Source organism: Chinchilla lanigera, unplaced genomic scaffold (assembly GCF_000276665.1).
Source record: "Chinchilla lanigera isolate Chin_1 unplaced genomic scaffold, ChiLan1.0 scaffold00088, whole genome shotgun sequence".
NCBI classification, from domain to species: Eukaryota; Metazoa; Chordata; class Mammalia; order Rodentia; family Chinchillidae; genus Chinchilla; species Chinchilla lanigera.
The window spans coordinates 2,682,023-2,694,330 of NW_004955489.1; positions in this window are offsets into that span (position 1 = coordinate 2,682,023).

Genomic DNA, 12,308 nt, shown 5'->3' on the forward strand with positions numbered 1-12,308 from the left:
TCTAGATGCTCAGTTTCTATTCGTCCAGTGACCCTAAGGTGTCCTCTTCTTCCACCTGGAGCCCTCAGCTCAGCCTCTAACTCCTATACTATTCTCCTGACAAACATTTTTCATTTTGTTCCTTGTCTTGAATGTGTCACTCCAGAGAGATCAGTGCTGGCCAGGTGCTAAGAGGGAACATACCCCATGAGAACACCGAACAGAACATCTGCAGGATGGACATATTTGAGGTCAAGTCATTTTGAGCAAGGAAATACAGGTGCATGTGTCTTACACGTGTCTGATCTCCTTTATGATATTTGGAGAATTCTTGATCCTGGAGTCTTTCTGAGAAATGGATCTTGATTTGCTATAAAAGATTCTCAGTTTCCAGACTGTGGAAATGAGGCTGTGATAAATGACAGATTCACTCAGCTGATGGAACCATCTGGACTTTATTCAGAAACCAGTTTTCAAGGGCACGGAGGTAGGACAAGGCTCTGTGCTGGCAGCGTTGGCACTGTGGCCCAGAGTGACTGGCTCAGCAGGGGTTGCTGAGGTGTCCTCGAGGTAGTTTCTATGCAGTGAATTTGGCTCTGCGACTTGTTGCATAGTGCCCTCATTTCTGGAAGTGCTGTCAATAGCCCTTTTCTACTCAAACCACAGAGCGTATCAGGTTTCAATATGAAGCCTAGTGTGGTGGTGCATAACTGTAGTCCCAGCCCTCTGGGAAGCTGTGGCAGGAGGGTTGCAAGTTCAAGCATAGCTTCGGTGACTTAGTGACTTAGCAAGATCCTGTCTCAAAGTAAAAATAAACACAAACAGCTGAAATTGTAGCTCAGTGTGAAAGTCTTGGGTTCAACCCCTAATACCACACACACACACACACACACACACACACACACACACTAAATGTTAATTAATTAAAAAGGTTTCAGTTTGGAAGACAGAAACAACTCCAGGGTTTTCAACCAATGTATTTAACAACCAATGTATTTAACATCAGGAATTGGATACGTAAGTGATGGGAAAGCGGAAAAGCCAAAACAGTGGTGGCGAGACATCCCAAGATGAGCAGTGGCGGGAAGTTGCTTCTAACCCTAGGCCTGTAGTCACTGTGGGAGGAAGTGGCATTTTCCGATCCCAGAGGCAAGAGCTAAGCTGGCAAGCTTCTGTGAGGGCCTGTCTGGGAGCGGGTGAGACTGCAGTCAGAGGCGAGGAATAAATGAGCCTGGCGCCTTTTTTGGGGATGGACAGGAGCCGAATATTGTCGGCTGAGGACCTTGCACAGAACAACCACAGGGCAGGTGCCTGAGGTCAAGTCATTTCTAGCAAGAAAACACAGGCACAGCAGCATCACAGACCTTACCTTGAACACTTAACACCTGTGTCTGCTTTGGTTGGTCTATTTCACTGTGGTCCATGCTCTTGGGCTGTGTGGACTTTCTTTTTTAACCTGAGCCCTGAGGGACTCAGTTTCCTTTGTGGCAGGTACCAGGAAGAGCTGTCTCCTTTTGCAAATTTCCAAACTTGCAGTCCTTTCCAGACTTCTCTTGGTCTCTTGACCTTGAGGTTTTTGTTCTGCCCACCGTTTGCGGTGCCTAGGTCGTTAAGGAATGGTAGATACTTGCAGAGAACAGACTGCAAATGGAAGAGGCCCCACATACCCCTCCGTGAGTCCGCCACCGAGAGCTTTCTGCAGTCCCACTGGGGAGGTGAGAAGGTTCTGTTCTCAGGTAGAAGAATCCATCCCTGTAGTTCATGGCCTTCAGCCCTTAGCTTCTAGAATTCTTTTTTCCTGGTTTGTTCTTATTCTGAGTTGAAATTAGATTTTTCAAATCTTAGTATCTCCAGTACTTAACATAACTAACTACAAGTATGGCAAAGAAAAAAATTAGTGAATAAGGGAATGAATAGATAATAGTTGCTATGACAACTAAGACACACACTGCATTGTGTGGCCTTGTGAGCAGTAGTGTACTAATCCTCCGCCCTTTCCATGTTTGTACCTAGAGATGGGCACGCATGCCTCACCATCCTTCCTGCTGTGGCTAGGAGCATGGGGAGCCCAGAGCCCAGCAGCCTCACAGAGGTGGCCAGCACCCTGATGGCTTGTGCTTGTCTTCTGCTTCTGTAGCTGTACCTCCCCAGCCTCACCAGTGGCCAAGTCAGGTTGCTACAGAAAACTTCACTAGAGAGACCTGCAAGCGATGGTTCTTTGATTATAAATGATGGTTTCTGTGATGGGGAGGGAGCAGGACTATTATCCTAACGGCAAACTCATTCATTTTAGATATGGCAAAGGAAAATAAAAGCAAGGGAAGCCTAGTTCATAAATTCTGCCTGTGCTATATGACTTTCTGTTATGAGGGAATGAGTGATTTTTCTAATGATAAAGAGGGTTCCAGGGCTCTGAAACTTGGAGATGGCTGTGTCTATATTGATAGGCTTCTCTTCTGCTTCTACCTACTTCTCCACAAAAGTCTGCCCTTGCAGGCACTTGCATACGCAAACACACACGTAAGCGCACACACAAACCCACACAATCCTTGTGGGTGCTCTCTTGCTTCCTTCTGCCTGGTGTCTGCTTTGGCTGGTACTGAAGTGGTTACCAGAGTCTCCCTTTGGGGAGTTTCCCTGAGGAAAACCCAAGCAAGCTGGAGGAGACAAGGGCATGGGATCTGAAAATTAACCGTGGGTGTCAGCTGGTTGAGGGACAATAGGATGGACTGCCCCCTAGCGGCTTGCCAGAGGCTGGGGACGCAGGCTCCTTAGGGGAGGCTGTCACAGCTCCTGGGTGGACATTTTCTCTAGAAGAGGTATATGAAAGTAAGACTGTGCTGGAACTGCCTTTTTAAAAAGTATTTTTTTTTTACCCAGGCTCTTAGCTTTAAAATTGGAAGCCCCTGGAGCCAGAGTTATGGAGGTCTAGGGATGTGAGCGCCCCCAGGCCTTCCCAGGAGCCCCTGTGACTGATGTATCTTGTTGTGGCCACCTATCCACCCCAACAGGGATATCTCCATCACGTCCCACATGTAGTTTGGACGCTGAAAATAGCAGTGGGGGTGCTCACTGGGCACCTAGGCAAGAGCAGGCCTGTCCTGGGGAGAATTCTTTCAACACGAGATGCTCTGCCTGTCTCACACTTGGTAGGTGGGATTTGGTGTCTCCTTTCCTCAGTGCACCTGCATGCTCTCCGTCTCTTTCCCCTCCTTCCCCACCTCGCATCCCTATTTCTGCCACCTCCTTTTCCTGTTGTCTACATCTGCCTCTCTCTCCCCACAGCCTCTCTCTTCCTCTGGTTTCTCTCTGTGAGTTTCTCAGCCTTCCTCCTCCTCAGCCTCCCTCTTGTTCCTCTGTACAAGCATGACTCATGTCTCCCTCAAAGTTCCAGCCCTAGCTGGAACCACAGAAGGAGATCTGGTTTGGAAACAGGGCCACTTCCTCTTACCTTGTTCAAAGGTTTCATACTAGAGCAGCATGGGCACTGAACCCACTGTGAGTGTTCTGAAGAGGGGAAAAGAAGGGGCACAAAACAGTCACGCTGGGAGGAGCACCGCCTGGCCACTGAAGCAGAGTGGAATGGGGCATCCACAAGGTGAGGGCAGCAAGGCCGCTGGCCCTGACTGGAACCTGGAAAGTGGCCGAAAGGAGTCTTCCTAGAGCTTCCAGAGGGAGCACAGGTCTGCTGGGATCTTGGTTTGGGATTTCCAGCTTCCAGAACTGTGAGAAAATATGTTATTTCAAGCCTCCCAGTTTGTGCCACTTGGAATGGAGGCCGAAGAAGAGAGGATGTTTGTCATCCGGTTCCTGCGTACTTCTCTTCCCTATCAACAGCCCCTGCTTTGCAGATTCAAGCCACTGACCTCACTCTCTGCAGCTTTGGCATCTGCTACCATCAGCTGTTTCTCTGTAAGGGGAAAGCTATCCTTCAGACTCACGGCTCAACTGCCCCAAAGGCCACGGGTCACTTCTGTGCTCCTGGGTGCCAGGGGTCATAAATATTTCATGAGAGGAGACTCCTTTCTGACCAATTTGCCTTATGAGGAATGGGAGGAAGGCTCCAGAACCTGGCTGTTAGATATCACTGTGGCCCCAGGCAGGTCTCTCAGCCCTCTGTGCTCCTAGGTCTGCACGGATGAGGAAGGAAACCCTTTCACCCTGCCCTAGAGAAAGCCGTTAGGGTCAAAGGACCTCCACAAGATTCTTTACAGCACTTCACTCTCCAGATTTAGGAAGCTGGGGTGAGATAAGTATTTATTGACCACCCAGAAGGAGGCTGGAACGCTTTTCAATGTTACTGAGTATTATGGGATCCTTAAGACAACCTACCCAGGGGGTGAGCCCCATTTTTAAGCGAGGGAAACTGACCTACTTGATGAGATATAAAGAAATACCACTTGCACAAAAATGACAAAGGTTCTACTTAAACCCAGATTTCATGGTTTCTGATCTTGAGATTATTCTTGTATATCACACTGCAACCTATTATTTGTTGATTTATTGCTGTTCTTTAATGATGTAGTACCTTCCCATCTGGAAGTATTTCTCTAGCCCTCAGGAGATGCTACTAACTCAACATAATCTGGACCTGTGTGTGGAGTCTGCTTTGCAGGTACGAATATTAACAATAGGCCCAGCAGTCACAGAGGAGACATTTTGATGGAACAGTTCATAAGAGCAGACTAAAGCCTATCAGGGGAAGGATTTGTAAAATTGAAGTTTAAGCCATTGTAGGAGAGACAAGAAATACAGTGCCATGGTTTGAATGTGTTCCCAAAGATCATATGCTAGAAACTTAGTCTTCAGTGCATCAGTGCTAGGAAGGGAAGTGGGGCCTTGTAAGCATCTTGGCCCTTATGAATGGACTAATGTGGTTACTATGGCAGTGGACTAGTTATCCAGAGAGAGGATTGGTTACAAAAGGGAGTTCAGTCCTCTCTTGCTATCTCCCTTCCACCATGGGATGACACAGCACAAAGGCCCTGTGTGCATGTTAGCACCATGCCCTTGGACTCCACAGCCTCCAGAATTGTGTGCCAAATAAACCTCTGTTCTTTATAAATTTGCTGGTCTCAGGTATTCTGGTATGGTCACAGAAAATAAAACAATACACACTGTAGTCAGGAAGGAAGCAGGATCAAATTCAGAAGCCTCAGTAGACTTAGACAGTGTGCAAACCTGGGCCTGAGTTCTGCCCTGGGGTGGGGTAGATTGGAGGCATAGAGTTTTGTTTGCATAACATGTGCATGTATGTGTACGATGTGTGTGTGTCAGCATTTTTGTATCTTAGGTGTCTTTTAAAGATGCCGATGCTTGAGAAATCACCCCTTTCTCCCTGTCCTGATTCGTCACTGTCTGCATGTCTTTATGCTGAGCTTTCCTTTCCTCCCAGAGCTATGGGAGCACTGGTTCCTTGTTTGGCCATTGCCTGACAGCCGCTTAGGCTGAAGCGACAGTCACTCAGGCTGAATCAGCAGCCTTTCTTCTTCCCTGCTTGCAGTCCCAGTTGTGTCTTCCATCTTTCCACCTTGAGTGTGATTAGGGTGAAGAAAGGCTCATAAAAAGGAAAATCAAACTTTGGGTAATTACGGCCCATCATTTGTTTATCTTTAAGTCCATATTGGAGGAGCATTACTCACACCGAGAATCCTGGCAAAGGCAGATGCATCATTTATACTGAAGTATATTATCTGCTATGATATTTATGATGAAATGAGCTTGCCAGCCATCGTCTATCAGGTCATAAACATCTTACTCAGATTTGAAAAATGGCTTTTAATACGATCATGTTGCAAGATTAGAGTGGATGTGGCTTTCTTACCTCTGCTGCTCCCAGAAGCTGGGCGAACAGGCTTCTGCCCCCAGGTGGAGGAGCAGCTCTGCTCCTCTGCCTCATTTATGCCTCCACCATCAGTCCAGAATCTGTATCACATGCACTGTTGTTCCCTTTGCCCAGCACAGGGCCTGGCACATGGCTAATTGTCAACAAATATCTGTTAAAGAAGTTGAACTGATTCATATGGTAGCGTGTTCAGCTTTGAGGTTCATGACTCCATACATCTCTGGGGAAAAAAAAGAAATACTATTGTAGGTTTTCAAGGGGGATAGATTTAATACAGGGCAATAATTTCTAGGATTATTTTATAATATTCACCCAAAGAGTCAAATGCAGAAGAGTGCAGGAGATCTGTTCAAAAGCTAGAAACCCAAGGAATTCAGCTGAGGGCCTGGAGCCCACGGCAATGTTCTGCACAAGTCCAGCTGAAGAACTAGAGCCCACAATGTTTCATGCAAGTCTGTATCAAGGATCTGCACTGGGAAGGCCCAAAGGTCAGTGGTGGAAGCTAGAAAGTCTGCACCAGGGGTATGAAGGATCTGTGCCAGCAGGCTGAGAGATCTACACTGGAGCCAGGAAGTGAAGCTCCAGGTGAGGACCAGAGCTCCCACGAAAAGAACCACAGCCATCCTCAGTGGCAGGAAGGACCTGAGTTTCTCCAAAGATGAGAAGAGCTGAGTTCATATCAGGAAAACTAGTGTGACAAGCTTCTCCAGGAGAATCAACAGCACCCCATTTTCCTCTCCAGTTCTCTTTTTATGCTGCTGGCACCAATCCTCAGGTGGGCCTTCCACCCCAGAACTATGCTGGTTTGGTTCAGTTGGGTGTTACAAATTGGCATTATTAATCCATAAATACCATCACTTGAAATAGCTAACTTGTTGCCACATTTACTCATTATGCATTTGCTCATTTGGCTAATAAATACTTACCAAGAATTGTGTGCAAGGCTCCATGTAGTCTAAAATAATAAATAAGACAGGGCTTCTACCTTCTGGGAGCCAGTGGCCTAGCACTGAGAGGAAAATAAAGCCATAAAAATACAGTGTGAGTGATTGAGGATGAGCAGATCGCTCCTACCTGGAGGCCCAGGCAGGAGTGGGTATTTGCATAGGATTAGAATGGCTGAAGTATTAGTTCTTTGTTTGCTGGAAAATTAAATCCAAGCTAATCTCACTTTAGTAAAAAAAATAGTGTACATAGGAAGTAGAATGTAATATCTCACAGAGTCCATGGAAGAACTCAACAAGGAAGTCTCAGGCAGGCTGGGCAGCAGGGACCCAGGGCTCTGTTATGGAGCCTGACACCCTTCCCCTGAGAGTTCTCTGTCAGTATGGCTCAGTGCCCATGATCCTTAGTTTTCCTGTCCAAGCCTTGAATTTCCAGGAGACATAGTATGATTAATGGATCTGATTGCAAGAGGCAGTCCCTGAGCCATTAGCCGTGGCCAGAGGGGCTGTCTCCAGGAGCATAGCTGCTAAGACCTCCTTCTGGGCACTGACAGCCATTGCCAGGGGATGGGGCTGGGAAGCCCCTCCGACCAGAAGCCCCTACACAGGCAGGAAGGGGAAGTGTATGGATGTGCTCGGGAAGGACATTTCAGGTCTGTCAGAGTGCAGGACTCAAAGCCTCCCACCAGGACTCTGCCCTGGGTCCCTCCTGTCCTCTCAGCCCCATGTACGATCATGCATTCCCTCTAGCTTCCTTCCACATGGGCATATGCATGGGTATGGGCGTGTTTGCCCTGTCAGCCTGTGTGTGAATACTAGTATCAGCACACATGATTGTGACCATGGAGCACATGCACAGGTGAGTGTGTCTGTGTGTGTATGAGTGCCTGTGTGAGTGCGTTTGAATGCAGGTGCTGTGAGTGTGGGTGGTGGGGGCTGTTCTGCCTTCTGACCTGTGTCGGGCAGTGATATAGGGAGCACCACTGCTGCTTAGTGTGTATCTTACAGATTGCTATGTAAGATGAGTTCCTTGCATTCCACCTGAGACAGTTAACAAAACTGCTAAATGTTCCTCCTGTTAACCCACAAGTCATCCCAGAGGGTGGAGAACAGCAGGAGCAAAAAATACCTGCCCAGCTACACAATTTCTTCATGGCCAAACCTAGTAATTTCTTTCCTAAAACAGAAGTTCATGGGCTGGGGATTTAGCTCAGCGGCAAAAGCGCCTGCCTGGCAAGCGCAAGGTCGTGAGTTCAGTTCCCGGTACCGGAGAAAAACCAAAAAAAAAAAAAACAAAAAACAGAAGTTCACCTCACCCTCTGGAGTTTGTGTTCCTTGTTGCTTGCTGCGACACTCCACAGGCTGAATATGGTCATCTTCTTTTCTCTTTCCAGACCAAATAATTCTGATTCTCTCCACCCACTGTGGGCTCCCTTTCCCAGCTCCTGGCCTCGTGGGCTGCTCTGGGGCTCCTCCATTCCTGTACTTCCTCTTGTTTGCTCTTTTATATCCTCTGAAGCCCATGTTCTCCCAAATAATTTAAGAAAGTGGACTTTGTGTCCTTATCTCAGCGGAAGATCAAATAGAGGCACCTTCTCTCCAGGAGCATCTATGTCTCAGTGGGGAAATCGTTCTAAGGCTGGTGGGATGGCAGGTAACCCCATGTCCTTCCAGGCATGAAGAGTGGGCCTGCCAAGGTGGGGCAGGGGGACTGAGTGAGGCCTTCATATCTCATTTGACTTTTATTCACTTAGGAAATATTCGTGGTTGCACTCAACACTCCCATTATTATATGGGAAAGAACAGGCATCTTGCCCATCTTACCAAAGCTTTTATGAAAGAGCCTTGGGCCTCCCAACACTTTGTTCCCTGCTGGAGAAAGCTGGCTGCATGCATGTCAGGCCCTCCCTATCCCAGAAGCAGGGCCCTTGACATTTTATCAGCTGTAGTTCATTTGTAAATTATTAACCTTCCAAAAGCCAATATTTGCTCAAGGCCTTCCAGGCCATCTGGAGCATTAGAGCTCGGCTTGGGAGACTGGGCGAGGATGGTGCAGAGAGCTGGAGCTGGGGACGGTGGTACTTGCTGCTATTTGTGACGGAGGCTGTTCCCAGCCCCAGGACAAGCCAGCAGCCCATCCCTTCCTCGGTGGGCAAGGAGACTGGCCATGGCAGGGCCCACACGGAGCAAGCATCCACTCTGCCCAGGCCTATGCTGCTACCCCACCTGAGGTATTCTAGGCAAATGCATTTCTGAGGATAAAATGAAGCAGGGAATCCTGCGCAGTGTACTAAGAGCAAGAAGTTCCACTTTGGATTACATGCAGCCTATGTGAAGTCCATTCCTTTGCAAGTGTCCCCCACAAGACTGCGAATACCCAGAAACTGTGATGTTATCATCTAAGTCCTCAGGCTCACCCAAGGGTGAGGACTGATCAGGCACATAGTGAACTTTTTCATCTTTGGTGCTGGAGGTGGAACCCAGGGCTTTGTGCATGCTGGGCAAGTACACTCCATCAAACCACACCCTCCAGCCTTACATAGTGAATTCTTGATGATTGGGCAACTTAGTCTGGTTCTTCAGGGTTCTTGGGACCAAAAGTCAGCCCTTTAGAAGGCAAATCCATATCTCAGTCTCCGTATGTTCAGGCACAGTACAGTAAGCGTGTTACAAGTCAGTTTATTGAAAATTGTATGTCACCGCCATTTCCAGATAATGACCTGTCAGTGATACTGCTTGGCAGTCTTTGTGGAGACAGTCCACACAGTATTCTGTCTTGCAGGGCACCATCAGTAGTTCTAGTCACCTCAGTGAGCAATTTGGAGCAGAAAAGTAATCCAGTGTTTCTCCTGCCATCATCAGAGAGCAGAAGGTTATATATAAAAAGGGGAGGGACTACTATTACAAAGATGAAAATATCAATTTAACTTTTACTAAAACTGTGTTCTCCAATACAGGAGAGATTATATATCCAGGCAAAACAAACAAACAAACACCACTGCCACCAACAACAAAACCTTCCAAAACAAGCAAACAAACAAACAAACCAGAGTCCTTGGCAGTGAACAGATTTGAATTTTAGCCCAGCATTTTTACTTCATAATATGTATCTTGGATAAATTACTTAAACAACTCTGAGACTCAGTTTCCTCTCGTATAAAATTGGGATATACTCTCTACCTCATAAGCTTGCTGTGAGGACTGAATGAGTTAATTCCTGGAGCAGATGCAGGACAGTACACAGCACATAATAGTAAATATTCTCCAAGAGCTACTATCCTTTACCATCACTGTCATCATCCCCATCACCATGAACACCAACTGAGAAAATATACCTTGAGGATCTTGCATATATCTGGCATATAAAGGTAAAAAAATCTAACTACTGCTCATAATTAGAGTTAGAAATGATAAATAGAAAAATTTTAAGTTATGTAAAAACCAAAAAGACCTTGTGATGCCAGTAATCTAAGCCAGTATACTCTGGGCTACTTTTGTTTCACCAAAAAAGAAGAAGTGATAAACAAGATTTAATTGGGGGGAAGGTGCTTTCATTGTACCAATTATTCTGCTAGGGGATTAACCAATATTTTTTTCTGTGTAAACTAGTAATCCTGATTTTATAGATAATGGCACTGAACCATTATGTGTTTCTCTGGTGGTGATACTGGCTAACAGTGGTAGAGCTAAGGTTTCAACCCTCATGTGCTTAGACTCTACGGCCTGTGCTCTTTCTGCTTTCCACAACCTAGCTTAAAAAACCAAAAGCTTTGCAGAGCCCTTCCCTTCCCTTGCTGTGTCTGGAGGCAGCACATTTTGGCTCAGGTGGAGCTTCTCTATTTGCCAAAAATGGGGTGTGGCCTGGAGTGCAGCTCTACAAGCGTATATGTGACTGCAGAGTGCCAAGCACTGTGCTAGGATTTGCACTCACGTGGTGGTTAGGGCATGGTGACAGCTATCCTTGAGGATAGTTCATGTGTCCTACACAGGCAGATCACAAGAGGCAAGGGGTAGATGTGTGCACAGGGAACCCTGTAAGAACAGAAGAGATATGAAGGAGTCTAGTCCTGGAAGGATGATTCTCTGGAAGAGAAGATGCCAGAACTGAACATCCTGCATTAGCAAGAGCCAGCTGAAGGAAGGCAAGAAGGAGGCTCAGGGGGAGGGAGAGCAAGGACAAAGGGGAGAAACAGCAGAGTGTGGGTGGGCCAGGCCATTTAGTGTCCCCAAAGTGGGAAGTGTGTACAGAAGTGGGCAGATAGTGAACGGAGGGGTAAGTAGGGTCAGGGCTCAGAAAGTTCTGAAACACATGTTGGTGAGTTTGGACTTCATCCTGTATAGGTTGGCAGAGAAGTGACAGGTGGGGGACAGAGCTGGGGTGAAGGGGGGCCAGGCTGTGGGAAAGGGCACCTGCTGGGCGGTGTTACAGTTTAGGTCTAGAACGTCCCCAAAAGGCTCCTGTGCTCAGAGGCAGGCTGTGGGAAGGGGTTGGATCATGGGGCGCTGTGCTCAGCCTTGGGTTCACCCACTGGACAGTTCAGATGAATGTGCTGTTAGGAGGTGTGGCCTGCTCAGAAGAGATGGGTCGGGGGGCGACATGGAAAGGTGGACTCCCTCTCCTCTCTTGCTCGCTGCTTCCTGGCCAGCATGCTGTGAGCAGCCGCCCTCAAGCAGACCTTCCCATCATGCCCCTGTTGTCTTGGAGCCAGCTGACTATGGACTGAATCCTCTTAAAAACTCAGAGCCAAAATGAGCCTGTCCTCCTCTGAGCTGTGGGCACTGGGTATTTTGTCCCATTGATGGGGAAGTGACTGAGACAGCTGGCCACGGTCCAGGGGAAAAGCTGACAACAGCAGTGATGGGAATGAGGAAGAAGCAGAACTGTGGAAATGCTGGAAGGACGAGCTGTTGGGAGTTGCTAGTTGACTGTGTGTGTGTGTGTGTGTGTGTGTGTGTGTGTGTGTGTGTGTGGTCGGGGAGAGATCAAGGCTGATATCCAAGATTTTTGCCTTGGACAAAATGGTGGTGAGCTTAACCACCAGGAAAATGGTGATGCACTTAACAGACTGTAAAGAGGAAAAGAAGGCTTATGGGAAAGAAGGCTTAGGGGATTGTTGTGAGGATCGTGAATCTGGGGTGCTTGTGGGACATACTCGTGGGGTGAAAGTGCAGCCACAGTGGTGAGGCTGACACTAGGAGGGAGCCAGGCCTGGCAGCCAGCACCACCTCCCAGCCACACCCGAGCCCAGATGCTAGCAACTACTATGCACCTGCCTGGGCACACCTGCTTCACGTCTTGTTGGTGTGTTGCAGCAGAGTGCCCCTACCATGTGGAAAACCAGACAGCCTCTCTGACGTGTCCGTTCCCATCGGGGTGTCTACCCATGTCCCTGTTGATGCTTGTTTCCCTTTTTGAAAGTATTTTCTTCACCCAGCGAATTTTCTTCACCCAGCGAATTTTCGCTCAGCCTTCCAGAAGCAGTTTAGGCTTTGGGGATCAATATTCAACAAGTAGCCCCTAAGATTCCTCTAGTTCTCAA